We start from the raw sequence: 13,545 nt of genomic DNA on the forward strand, positions 1-13,545 counted from the left end.
ACCACTTACTTGCTCTTTTCTTGTAATCTCAAGCATTAGTCACCTATATCTAAGTGATAATGACATGTTTTAACTATTTATGAGTTCAATAGACAAGAAATATAGAAAATAGGCATCCTAGTAGCCAAAATGGCCTTACTTGAGCCATTTTGGTTGAAATTGCGTCCCAAAACCTCTTACTTGCTCTTTTCTTGTAATCTCAAGCGTTAGTCACCTATAACTAACCCCAATTATTATTATTTTACTTCTACTAACTCATGTTTTGTGTATTCTAAGTTTTGCAAGGGGCAAACGAGACTTCCATACACGAGCGAGGAACTATGTGTAATTCGGAAGATGTTGGCGACCTACATCACATTTTATTTGTAAATATCGTCATACATTTTTGTACTATATCATCTCTTCGTCAATCCTAGGCTTAGCTTATTAATTATGTACTATACATGAAACATTTTTCTAATTTATATCATCACTTGCGATTGTTATTATTAATTATTTATGTTTTGTTATTAATGTTACCAATTGTTGTTACTATTATCATATATATTATTATTATTATTATTATTATTACTATTATAATATTAATAATAATAATAATTATTATTATTAATATTGTAGCTGATTAGGGGATTTTGCTCCCACCAATCGGAATGCGCCACGTGGGCCAATCAGGTCCTGCCAAGTGTCCCCCAGTTGGAACTGTCAGGGCTTGCTACGTGGCACGCGCTTATTCGTCCACCTTGGACCTATTATGTCATGACATGTGGCATACTCCATGCCTAATGGAGAAACCGGCCACCCAGGCCCAACTTCCGAGGGAAGCCCAATCAGCCCTAGGTTAACCTAAACCTAGGATTGGCACGTTTCCCAAGGTTATAAATACCTCCCTTAATCCTCATTAAGGGGGGATTACAGAGATTACAGAGATAACAGGCTGATCACGCTAACAAAGCAGATTACCTACATTAAACACTCTCACCTAGAGAGACCCAATCACTTTAATTTCCGCATTAATTACTCCTTAATCAAGTACTAACTTGACCGTTGGAGGCGGAGCTCCCACCACCAGGAGTCTCCGTTGTTTTGCAGGTACAGGCGTCCGGTCCCAGTCTCGGAATTGTAACTCTCCCGTAGGACATCAGAAAACCCCGAAACATTTGGCGCCGTCTGTAGGGAGAGTACTTCTGAGATGGCATCAAAGTCTGTACCGACTCTTGAAGAGAGGCGTCCCCTAGACGACCCTCAAGTTCAGTCGGACCACGATACTGAGAGTGAATTTGAAGTTGAAGCTCACACAGCTTCAGACGGGACCCTAAGGGCCCGACGTACCCGTCATACCGAAAGGAGGGAACGGGAACATCTTCAAACTGGAAGCGAGCCAGCAGGCGCACCGCCTGTTCGGCAGCAGCCGACTGATGGATCTTCTCCCATCACAAGAAAGAAACTCATGACCTTCATGAGGGACTTCAAGGGCGAAATTCAAGAGTTGATCAACAAGAAGTCGCCTGCTCTGGACAAGGAGCAGTCGGCTAAGAAACCTTCCACTTCACTGAAGAGGAAGCCAGTTCAAGGGCGAGAGGCGACTCCTCATCCTAAATCTAGGAAGCGGGAGCCGACTGCCCTTGATTTCACAAAATACCGTTTTCCTACTCCAGGAAATAGGAAACCTGTTCGTCATATTCAGGCGGACGGGTCGAGGAAATCATACACAGACGCTTGGCTACTTCTAGAGCAGAAGAAGAGTGACCGATTGTCAGAGTCGGCCTCTACTTTAAACTTCCAAGACAGTCTGCGAAATACCTCAATGAGGCATACGCAGTCGTATCATGAGAGTCAGTCTGGCGGCACCTCCCGTCAGTCCGGCTTTCATAGCGACCAGGTGGTACCAAACTTACCGTTTGTGTCGCAAAAACAGTATTTTTTACAGCCACCTCCGTTTGGTGGACCTGCAGCAAAAAATGTCCAACCTATGGACTGGCAGCTACGGTTGCTTAGACTTGGTGAACAGCCGTCGGCTTTCTCCAAGGAAATTACTGAAGCCGCTCAGCCGGCCAAAGTGAAAAATGTATTAGTAGGCGCCTATGACGGCACTACTAACCCAGAAGACCATCTTATGGCCTTCACCAACCTGATGTACCTTCAAGGGTTTGATGATCCCAATTGGTGCAAGTGTTTCCCAGCGACTCTCAAAGGAATTGCACAACAATGGTTCGGCAACCTGCCGACTGGTTGTGTAAATAGCTTTAGGACGCTTGCTTACCTATTCACCTCCAACTTCGCCATGAACATCCCTGCAAAGAAGACGACCCTTGATTTAGGAACAATTCAGCAGGGCGAGAAGGAGGGGCTTCGTTCTTACATCAGGCGTTTTAACCTGATGAGAATACAGATTCAAGGGTTATCGGATGAGGTAGCCTATACTGAATTTTTCAGAGGTCTCAAAGACGGGTCGACCTTCAAATTTGGTTTGGTCCGAAAGAGGGTGGCGACTCTTCAAGAGGCCTTGATTGAAGCGGAAGCCTATATACAGGCGACTGATCTTTGTACGGTAAAACAGTCGGACGGGAGAAGGTCCGACAAAAGAGAAGGACTACAGAAACAGTCGTCAAACAAAGATGAGAAGAGAAAAGAGGTCTGGGCGGCTGATTCCTCTAAACAGCCGGCCCAGAAAAAGAAAAAAGAATTCAAACCATACTCCCCGAAGTATGCGTTTAACAAGGATAACCAGTTTATCCTAAAAGAAATCAAGGGACGGATCTCAATTGAGAAGCCGGTCCCCATGAAGGGTTCTGCAAACAACCGGAACCAGGAAAAATTCTGTGCTTATCATGAAGATCTTGGTCATCACACCAATGACTGCATCAGTCTCATGCGGTATCTAGACCGCCTAGCTGAGCAAGGTGATCTTGACAATTATGTCAAGAAATCTACGGGGAACACTTCCTCAAAAAAGCAGTCGGCCAAAAAGAATCAACAGGCCGACAGCTCTGATACAAATGATGAAGTCGTCTACACTATTGCAGGCGGCTTCTCAGGAGGCGGCCCCACTATTAGGGCCAACAAAGACAATATCAGGCGGTTAGATGTAAATTCCGTTAACCAAGAACGGTCGTCCAAATATTCATTTCCTGAGATTGTCATCACTGAAGAAGATCTAGGAGGGGTAAGAGGGCCGCATGACGACCTTATCGTTATTGAATGTAAAGTGGCCAACCAGAGAAATGGCCGAATCCTCATAGATACCGGAAGCTCCTCAGATCTCATCAGTAGCAAATGTCTGTCGAAACTAAAATATCAGACTGATTGCATACATCCGGCCTCCCACCCTTTAGTAGGGTTTGGAGGAGGAGTCGTCCACCTAGTGGGACGAGTGGATTTACCCATCCGCCTGGGCGAAAAAGGGAAAGGACAACACATGGTAGTCCGGTTCCTGGTAGTAGAAGAACTCTCGGCCTACAACATGATTCTTGGACGACCAACCGTGAATAATTCCAAGGCTGTTATAATCTCATCTCTTATGTTGCTCAAGTTTGAGAGGGATAATGGAACAGTCGGGTCCCTAAGGGGAGATCAGAGGATGGCCCGAGAGTGCTATCTCTCGGATGTCAAGCCCACTGTTAAAGCCACTGGGTCGAGTGGTGTAAAAATAGACCTTGACAATGTCAAGGAGAGTGCGCCTGTTCAAAAAGCAGGCGGCAAGAAGAGAAAGGCATCCCAGACAGGGGCCGCACGTAAGGATAGAAAATAGCAATCATTGGCAGAGGAGCGGTCGGATGAATTCCACCCTCAGCCGGCTGGTGAGCATACGGACCTAATCTTAGACGACTCGCGTCCTGAGCGAACAGTCAAAGTTGGGACGACTGCTCTGAGAGTCCTGGGTGACGACTTTCACAAACTATTGAAATAATACAAGGACATCTTTGCATTCGAAGTCCATGAAATGCCAGGCATTAGTCCTGATCTGGCGGTACATAAACTGGCCGTGGATCCGAAAAAGAAGCCGGTACGGCAGAAGAAGCGGAACCATGGCGAAGAAAGAAGTCAGGCGGCAGCCGCCGAAGGTAAAAAATTACTTGACGCAGGGTTCATTCGGCAATGTTACTTCCCAGACTGGGTTGCAAATGTGGTGCCTGTTGAAAAGCCGAATGGCACCTGGCGAATGTGTGTAGACTACACAGACTTAAACAAGGCATGCCCCAAAGACAGTTACCCTCTGCCTAAAATTGATAACCTGGTCGACTCAACAGCCGGCCATGCTTTGATGAGCTTTATGGACGCCTACTCTGGTTTCCATCAAATTCCTTTATGGAAGAAAGATCAAGAGAAGACGGCCTTCGTCACTGATCAGGGGTTATACTGTTACACGGTCATGCCGTTTGGTCTTAAGAATGCCCCGGCTACCTTCCAGCGAATGATAAACACTGTGTTCTTTGATCAGATTGGGAGAAACGTTGAAGCATACATTGATGATATGATTGTCAAGACTAAACTTCAGAAAGATCATCTGTCGGACCTCCGAGAAACTTTCGCCACACTCAGGCGGCACCATGTCATGCTCAATCCCAAGAAATGTGTCTTTGGAGTTGAGTCTGGGAAATTTCTCGGATTCCTTATCAATCAGAGAGGAATAGAGGCGAACCTTGAGAAGGTGCAGGCGGTCATTGACATGCAGTCGCCTCGTACCATCCGAGAGGTTCAGAAGTTAACAGGTTCTCTGGTGGCCTTGGGAAGATTTCTAAGCCGATCAGGCGACAAATGCCTATACTTTTTCCAGGCAATTAAGAAAAAGGCAAGGTTTGAATGGGGGCCGGATGCTGAGGCCGCCTTCCAAAAATTGAAAGTTCACTTGCATTCCTTGCCGAGGCTGGTCAACCCTTTGCCCAAAGAAGTACTCTACATGTACTTGGCCGTATCTGATCATGCGTTAAGCGCTGTTCTCCTTGCTGAAAGAGACGGCTGTCAGCTCCCGGTCTACTTTGTCAGTCACGTACTGAAAAATGCCGAGTTGAGGTATCCCTTAGTGGAAAAATTTGGTCTTGTACTCTTCATGGCTGTTAAAAAATTGAAGCCCTACTTTTTGGCACATGCAGTCGTCGTGTATACAGACCAACCTATCAAGCGGCCACTGACCATCATGGAGTCGTCAGGCCGAATGATCAAATGGGCCATAGAAATTCAGAGCCTCGAAGTTACTTTCGAGCCTAGAAAAGTAGTGAAGGGGCAAGCCTTTGCTGACTTTATTGTTGAGATGACTCGTCCCCCTGACTCTCAAGTTCCAGACCAAGTCTGGAAGGTATATGTGGACGGAAGCTCTACTTCAAATGGTTATGGAGCAGGCGTCATATGTCAGTCGCCGGAGGGCGACAGGTACGAGTATGCTCTACGCTTCAGTTTTCAGGCCTCAAACAATGAAGCAGAATATGAAGCTTTACTAGCCAGAATCCGCATATGCAAGGCGGCAGGGGCAAGAAAAATAGACGCCTGTTCCGATTCACAATTAATAGTGAGTCAGTACAATGGCGAATACGAAGCAACCCATCCGGCCATGATCAAGTATTTACAGGCGGTCCGACAAGCAGTCGGCTCCCTTGAGGATTTCCATCTGATCCAAGTGCCGAGATCAGAAAACAACCAGGCGGATGCACTGTCAAAATTAGCATCATCCGCCTCCTCTGATACTCCTCGAACTGTTTTTCGGGAAGTAGTGGAGAGGAGAAGCATTGAGGAAGAACCTATTGGAATCTTAGACAGAAGCTCAACCTGGATGGATCCAATCAGGGCATATCTGACAAATGGTACCCTGCCTGATAATCATCAGCAGGCGGCAGCACTGAAAAAACGAGCCGCCAGTTTTGAAATAATAAAGGGAGAACTTCACAAAAGGGGTTACCTTCAACCCTTCTTAAAGTGTGTTACTCCAGAGAAGGGACGAGAGATACTAGAGGATCTTCACTCTGGTTACTGTGCTTCTCATATAGGCGGTAGGACGCTTGCTCAACGGGCAAGGCGGCAGGGCTACTTTTGGCCTACTTTAGAAGCAGATGCAATGGAGATGGTGAAAAAATGTGACAAGTGCCAAAGGTTTGGCAAGCTAATTCACCGTCCGGCTACTGACCTCACTACCATTCATAGCCCACTACCGTTTGCTAAGTGGGGCATGGACATTTTGGGTCCATATACGCCTGCTACAAGCGGAAGGAGGTACATACTTGTTGCCGTCGACTACTTCACTAAATGGGTAGAGGCGGAGGCTGTAAAGGGAATCAAGACGAAGGATGTAATTTCATTCATTTGGAAAAATGTCATCACTCGGTTCGGGGTTCCCATGTCTATGGTTTTTGATAATGGTCCCCAATTTGAGACGCATGTTCTCAAAAGCTGATTGGGTGACCAAGGAATTGCACACTACTTTGCATCTGTCGGCCGTCCACAAGCAAACGGCCAGGTAGAAGCCTTTAATAAAATCATCTCAGACGGTCTCAAGAAAAAGATTGAGCGAGCAGGCGGCCTATGGGCGGATGAATTACCACATGTTCTCTGGGCCATTAGGACGACTGAAAAAGGGGCGACTGGAGAAACTCCATTCCTCCTAACTTATGGTGCGGAAGCTGTTCTTCCAATAGAACACTACGAGCCGACTCTTCGAGTAATGCTATATGACGAAGAGGCAAACTGGGAAGCCATGCGCTTGGCATTAGATTCACTTCCTGAAAGGAGGGGCAATGATGTCTTGCGCCATGAAATTTACCGCCTGAGAATGACTAGATCATACAACAAAAAAGTACACAGGCGTCCACTCAAAGTGGGGGACTTTGTACTTAGAAAAATGGAAGCAGTTGGTAGGGCTAATGAGTCAGGCAAACTAACTCCCAACTGGGAAGGACCCTACCGAATCTGTGAAGAGGTCAGGGATGGTACCTACCGGCTGAAAACACCAGACGGACGACCGTTGCCTCGAACTTGGAATGTAGATAATCTTAAGAAATATTTTTTTTAAATGATGTAAATAATCAAGAGCTACTTAATAAAAGTTTGCACTTAATATTAAATTTTGTACTAAGAGGGGCACGCCTACTAACAAACAGTCGGCTACTCTCCATAGTTTTTATTCTTACTTAAGAGGGGCATGCCGCCTATACCTTTACAGTCGGTTACTCTCCATTGAGTATTTTACTCTATCTTCAGAGGGGCATGCCGTCTGTACCTTTACAGTCGGCTACTCTCCATTGAGTATTTACTATATCTTCAGAGGGGCATGCCGTCTGTACCTTTACAGTCGGCTACTCTCCATCGAGTATTTTACTCACCATAAGGGCATTCCGTCTGGACATATAGTCGGCTACTCTCCATAAAAGAGGGCCGACTGGTTCCAAACACACGGCCACCCCCCTTAACTAAAAATGATCAGGGCCTGGCCGACCTTGTGCCTAACAGGCGGCTACCCTCCTTCTACTTAGCACCTACGTTCACCATGAACTAACCAAGGCCACAGGCCGAAGGATCAGACAAGGCGCCAAGCTAACTGATCAAATCTTCAAAACTAATACGACTTGTCCCAACATCATAGCAGGCGTCCGGCGGCATCCCTCCGGATGAAATTCGTCGCAGAGAGCAGCTCCCTTTTGGGTGGAACATTACTCTATATACTAATTACACGGCACCTATACGACTGCCCCCAAGGGCAACCACGTAGCCGTTTTTGAGACAATGATAACTGTACCACTAACCAAACCAGTGGTAGCAGTTGACCGCCTGTATTACTTGGGATAAATGCAGGGGGTACCTCTTGAGTTAATAACCAACAAACATTGGCGAATCAAGGGGTCTAGCCGGCCTCCGCCGCCTGGTACCTCTACTTCTCAAGCAAGAGTGACGGCGACTGAGTAACACCAACGTTAACTCATAGTCACTCCCTCAAACTTAGTATGGAACCTAAAAGGTTTGAGTAGACCGCCTGTTTTTTGGCAAACAGGGGCACTCAAACCCCTATTCCTACTAGGTAACCTCTTGTGTTAATAGCCAACAAACATTGGCGAATCAAAAGGTTCAGCCGGCCTCCGCCGCCTGGTACCTCTACTTCTCAAGCAAGAGTGACGGCGACGGAGTAACACCAACGTTAACTCATAGTCACTCCCTCAAACTTGGTATGGAACCTAAAAGGTTTGAGTAGACCGCCTGTTTTTTGGCAAACAGGGGCACTCAAACCCCTATTCCTACTAGGTAACCACTCGGGTTAATAGCCAACAAACATTGGCGAATCAAGGGGAACAACCGGTACCCACCGCTTGATACCTCTACTACTCAGTTACTTGGCAACTTGGTAACAATCATGTTTACTTGGTCAGACCAATTTTCTACTTGGTTAATTTTGCAAATGACAGGACCGCCTACCTAAAAGGGATCCAGTTTAAAATGGTTCGAATACCGATTGGATAAATGGCCGACTGATCGTCTATCCTGGAAACAGACAACCAGTCGTCTAGGGGCATAGGCGGCGTGACTAACTATCCGTACCTATCTGCAACTATCGGCCATGTAAAACAGTCGGTATAGTGTACAATTGGATATCAGAATATTCAATACTTGAACAAATTTGAAGCAAAACAAAAAATTCATTTAAAGGAAGCTGGTCATTAAAGACCGGCAAAATATTCAGAGCCCCGGCCCCCTGGCCGGGTAAATACAAAACAAACGGCACGCAGGCCGTGGAAAGAATACATAAAGCTTAAGAAGGGGGCAGATCTTCAATATTAGTAGCTGCCGCCTGGTCAGCACTCTTCTTGCTGGACTCGGCTTCAGCTGCATCCTTTTTTGATGCATTACCCCCAAGTGGCACAAGCGCCACTACCGGCTCCTCCTCCTCCAACGCTTCTTCCAACGCCTCTTCCTCAGCAGCCGCCAGGATCTCTTGATTATATGTGTTAGAACACTGGCGGTACGTTTTTTCCCATGAGGCAAAGTCGGCATTGGGGAAGAGGCGGCCGCAAGTCATGCGCTGGATTTGAGCAGAGTCTTCCATCATCTCCCGGACCAGCTCTTTCTTCTCTTGCTCGGCCTTTGCCGAGAGCTCATGAGTAAGACTCTTCTCCTAGGCCACCAGGCGTACCTTTACGCTCGCCAAGGATTTCTCCAAGGTTTCGTATGAAGACATCTTTTGGCGAAGAGGTCTCAGCTCGGCCTTGAGATTGTTAATGGTCGCTTCCAGCTCGCTATTCCTCTTCTGGGCCGCCTCTAACTGAGCCTGGATAGCGGCGGTAGCCTGCGCCTGATAATAAAGAATATCAATTGTCAGAACTTAATTTTGGGCAATTTGAAACATTGCCTTATCACAGTCAGAGGCGGCCATAGCTTTTGCAGCGTTTACCTCTTTGTTCTTCCGGCCAAGCGGCTTGCGAAGGCCGTTCACTCGGAGCAGGGCCTAAGTAAAAAGGGGAACATGCGTCAGTTTCCAAACAAAAAGAAAACAGGCGTCCTAGAATTCAAATACTCAAAAATATGCTAAGTATACCTCAGCAAGGACCCCTGCAATCCTGTCTAGGTCAAGGGTGCCGACACCCCTGACCGCTTCCCTTTCAGCTGGAGGAACGACCTTGATCATAGACTTGGCCACCTCGACCAAGTCAGGCTCCTGAGGGCCGGATGCATCAAGCATAAACAAACGGATTAGACCTAGTAAAAAAGGGAGCAAGTCTAAAATTTACTAGGACAACTTCATACTTCTAGGCGGCCCACCTGGAGTTTTAGAAGAAGTGGCCGGCTGTTTCTCATCCGCCGCATGTTTCCTGGCAGAACCAGGAGAGCTCACAACTGTCGTCCTCCGGGCCTTGGGGTCCGGCTGTTGGGAAGAAGAAGCTCTTGGAGCGCCCGTCTAAAAAAGAAGAAAAAAGTTAGTATATGCATAAACACAACTCCAAAAAGAGGGTGAAAGGTTCGAAGCCCACCAAGGGTGCCCCCTTGTTGGGGGAGTCGGTTGAAGCTTGTTGCATGATGGAGGCCCGCAACATGGCCGCCGCAGTCTTGGAGGCGGTAATTTTTCTCATGGCGTCCGCTGCAAAAACAAACAACAAAGTTAATAAAAGTTATAACAAAAATGCAAGGAACAACAGAGTATTCGACAGGCCGACTACCTCTTAAGGACCAACTGCTGAGGCCACAGGCGGCCAAAAAGTACTCGTCGTAGAGCCATTTGAAGCTCGGGACGCAGTGCAGGGGTACTTGCTCTCGTACCCCTGAAGTAGAGTCGACCCTCGACTCTACTTTAAAGAGTCCTTTATCCAGGATCTCTTTCTTAGCTTTGGGGGGAACAGGCGGCTTGCTGCGGCCGGCTGCAAGAAGGGGCGGATTCCTGTTCCACCTGTTGAGGCGTTTGTTCAGCTCCGTGTCTGAACTCTCAATGATGAAGAAGGTGCACCGCCAGTCCTTCCATTTGTTTGCTTTACCTCTCGTCATCAGGTAGCCCCTGTGGCTCGTTAATTGATACCAGCCGATACCGCCTGCCTTAGGGGTCCGGCTGAGGTAGTTCATGTGGGAAAAAGCCTCGAAGCTCGGCTCCACCCCGTGCAAATCGCACCCGGCCACATAGCCGAGTACGTTGACCCAGGAGTTTGGGGCCAACTGCCATAACCCCAACTCATACCCATCCAAGATCTGCTGAACAGCCGGATGTAATGGGAAGCGTAGCCCAGCCTTGATGGCCGCCTCGTAGCAGCCAAAGCAGGCGCTATCATAACTGGTACCAGCCGGCCAGACGACTGTGTCTTCTGGATCCGGCACCAACACTAAAAAGCCGGGGCCCATTGTGTGGTTTACGATAAAGCTCTCCACTTTCTCTTGCATGGCTATGATCCGGCCCCGAGGTACCGTGCAGTAGTAGGGGGTATTTTGCTCTCGGTAAGAGGCGGATGGCTCCGCCCAATTTTCCCCCTTCTCAACTGCGTGAGAAAGCCTCGCCTCTTGGAGGCGACTGTTTTTCTCTTCTGTATTCAGAGTAGCATGGCCAGAAGAGCTAGACTCGGAATCGTCCTCTGACGAGTCCGAAGAGGACGACTCCTCCCCTCTCCCGGATGGGCCCGCCTCCTCTCCTTTAAAAGGAGCAGGAGAGAATGAAGAATTGTCAACTGAGAAATGGGAAGGGGTCACTTTGATTCCTCCCTCAGAACAGCCGGCTTTCAAGCCGCTTTGTTTCACTTCCACATCTGGCGCCTGGTCAGATGTTTCACTAATCGGCACCCTGCGGGAGGAGCCGTCTGAATTTGAGATCCTGGCAGTCTTTTTTGTTCTGGCCATCATGCTCTGCATAGACACAGATACAGTCGGACTTTGTATAAAGGGCAAAGATGGGTCCGGAAAAGGGCAGGCGACACTCCTAGTCCTAGATTCAGCCGTCCCCGGTGATCGACTGATCACTAACCTAGGTCGTGTCGTGTTCTTCCGTGGTGCCATTTCAAAAAAAAAATAAAAAAAAAGAATAAAAAGAAAATTAAGAGTAAGAGAACCGACAGTTACCTGAACGAGTGACGATTGATGAAGTTCTTAATGTCATACGAGTAATTTTTATAATTAATCATGAAGACTAAGCAGTCGGCTTGTCAGAGCAGGCGGTAGGCAGAAAAGTCCAAAATGTCATAGCAAGTTCAGGGGTCCGAATGTTCTCTCACAAAGTTCTCAAGTGTGAAAATGACTGAAGTCAACACTCCTTTATATAGGCGAAGTGAGAAGGCGAAAGGTCACTTCCAGAATTCAAAATTTGGGCGGGAGAAACTCTCGGCCCTTCGCCGTGTGACACCTGTAGCAGGCCGTCGCCTGTTACAGTTCGACACCTGTCACAGGTAACACGTGACCAGTCACGTGCCACCTGTGAGGGGCAAATGATTAGGGGATTTTGCTCCAACCAATCGGAATGCGCCACGTGGGCCAATCAGGTCCTGCCAAGTGTCCCCCAGTTGGAACTGTCAGGGCTTGCCACGTGGCACGCGCTTATTCGTCCACCTTGGACCTATTATGTCATGACACGTGGCATACTCCATGCCTAATGGAGAAACCCGCCACCCAGGCCCAACTTCCGAGGGAAGCCCAATCATCCCTAGGTTAACCTAAACCTAGGATTGGCACGTTTCCCAAGGTTATAAATACCTCCCTTAATCCTCATTAAGGGGGGATTACAGAGATTACAGAGATAACAGGCTGATCACGCTAACAAAGCAGATTACCTACATTACACACTCTCACCTAGAGAGACCCAATCACTTTAATTTCCGCATTAATTACTCCTTAATCAAGTACTAACTTGACCGTTGGAGGCGGAGCTCCCACCACCAGGAGTCTCCGTTGTTTTGCAGGTACAAGCGTCCGGTCCCAGTCTCGGAATTGTAACTCTCCCGCAGGACATCAGAAAACCCCGAAACAGTAGCCAAAAAAAAAAAAAAAAAAAAAACAAGTCACTATTAATGCAGCAAAAAAAACAAAAAACAGGTCAATATTAGTGCAGCCAAAAAAATAAAAATAAAACACCAATACAGGTCATTGGCAACGGTTAACCGTTGCCAATGTTTAAAAAAAAAAAAAGGCGTGCCATTGGCTTTGGCAACGGTTAACTGTTGCCAACTCAAGCAATTGGCAACGGTTAACCGTTGCCAATACTTTTAAAAACAAAAAAAAAAGGATGCATGGTTAATGGCAACGGTTAACTGTTGCCAATTGGTTGAGTTGGCAACGGTTTAGAACTGTTGCCAATTTATTTGGGATTTGGCAACCCTCAAATACTCAACGGTTCAAAACCGTTGCCTTTGGGGGGGTTTGAACCGTTGCCAATTTCCTTTTTTTGTGTAGTGATTGATCGACCTTCTCCAACTCATACTTCCCACCTTTCTTTGGCGCATTCCTCCTTCTTCCTCCCCAAGAGTAGTTTTTAACTACCTCTTCGATCGTTGCTTCAACTTGATTTTGAGGGATTTTGATCAATTATCCACCCGCCCCCGCATCCAAATTAGCTCAAGACATCGGTTCCAAACCATCATAGAAGAATCTCATGAGTAAGCTTTGATTGTACTCATGGTGAGGACATGCTTGCACAAACTCTTTAAACCTCTCCCAAGCTTCACTAAGACTTTCCTCCGCCTCTTGTTCAAAAGATGCTATCTTCCTCCTCATCTCGGCGGTTTTCTCTTCGGAGATGAACCTCTTCAAGAATGCTTGGACAATTTCCCTCCATGTTGTGAGAGAATTAGGCTTGACTTGCTTGAGCCATTTCTTTGCTCTCCCCGCAAGAGATTGCCGAAATAGGTGCATCCGAATGTATTCTTGAGAAACTTGGTTGGTTTGTATCATGGCACAAAGTTCGAGGAACCTATCAAGGTGCTCAATGGGGTCTTCATTTGGCGAACCCGAGAATTGCTCCGCTTGAACCATTCGAGTGTATTGAGGATGGACGGTGAAGTTAGTTTCAGTGACGGGTAACAATATCCCACCGGTGAGCTCATAATCCTCCGGATTACCAAACTCACGAAATAATACATCCACTTGTTGTCCTTCCATTTCGTCACTTTG

This window comes from Chenopodium quinoa, unplaced genomic scaffold, assembly GCF_001683475.1.
Source record: "Chenopodium quinoa cultivar QQ74 unplaced genomic scaffold, ASM168347v1, whole genome shotgun sequence".
Taxonomy (NCBI): domain Eukaryota; kingdom Viridiplantae; phylum Streptophyta; class Magnoliopsida; order Caryophyllales; family Amaranthaceae; genus Chenopodium; species Chenopodium quinoa.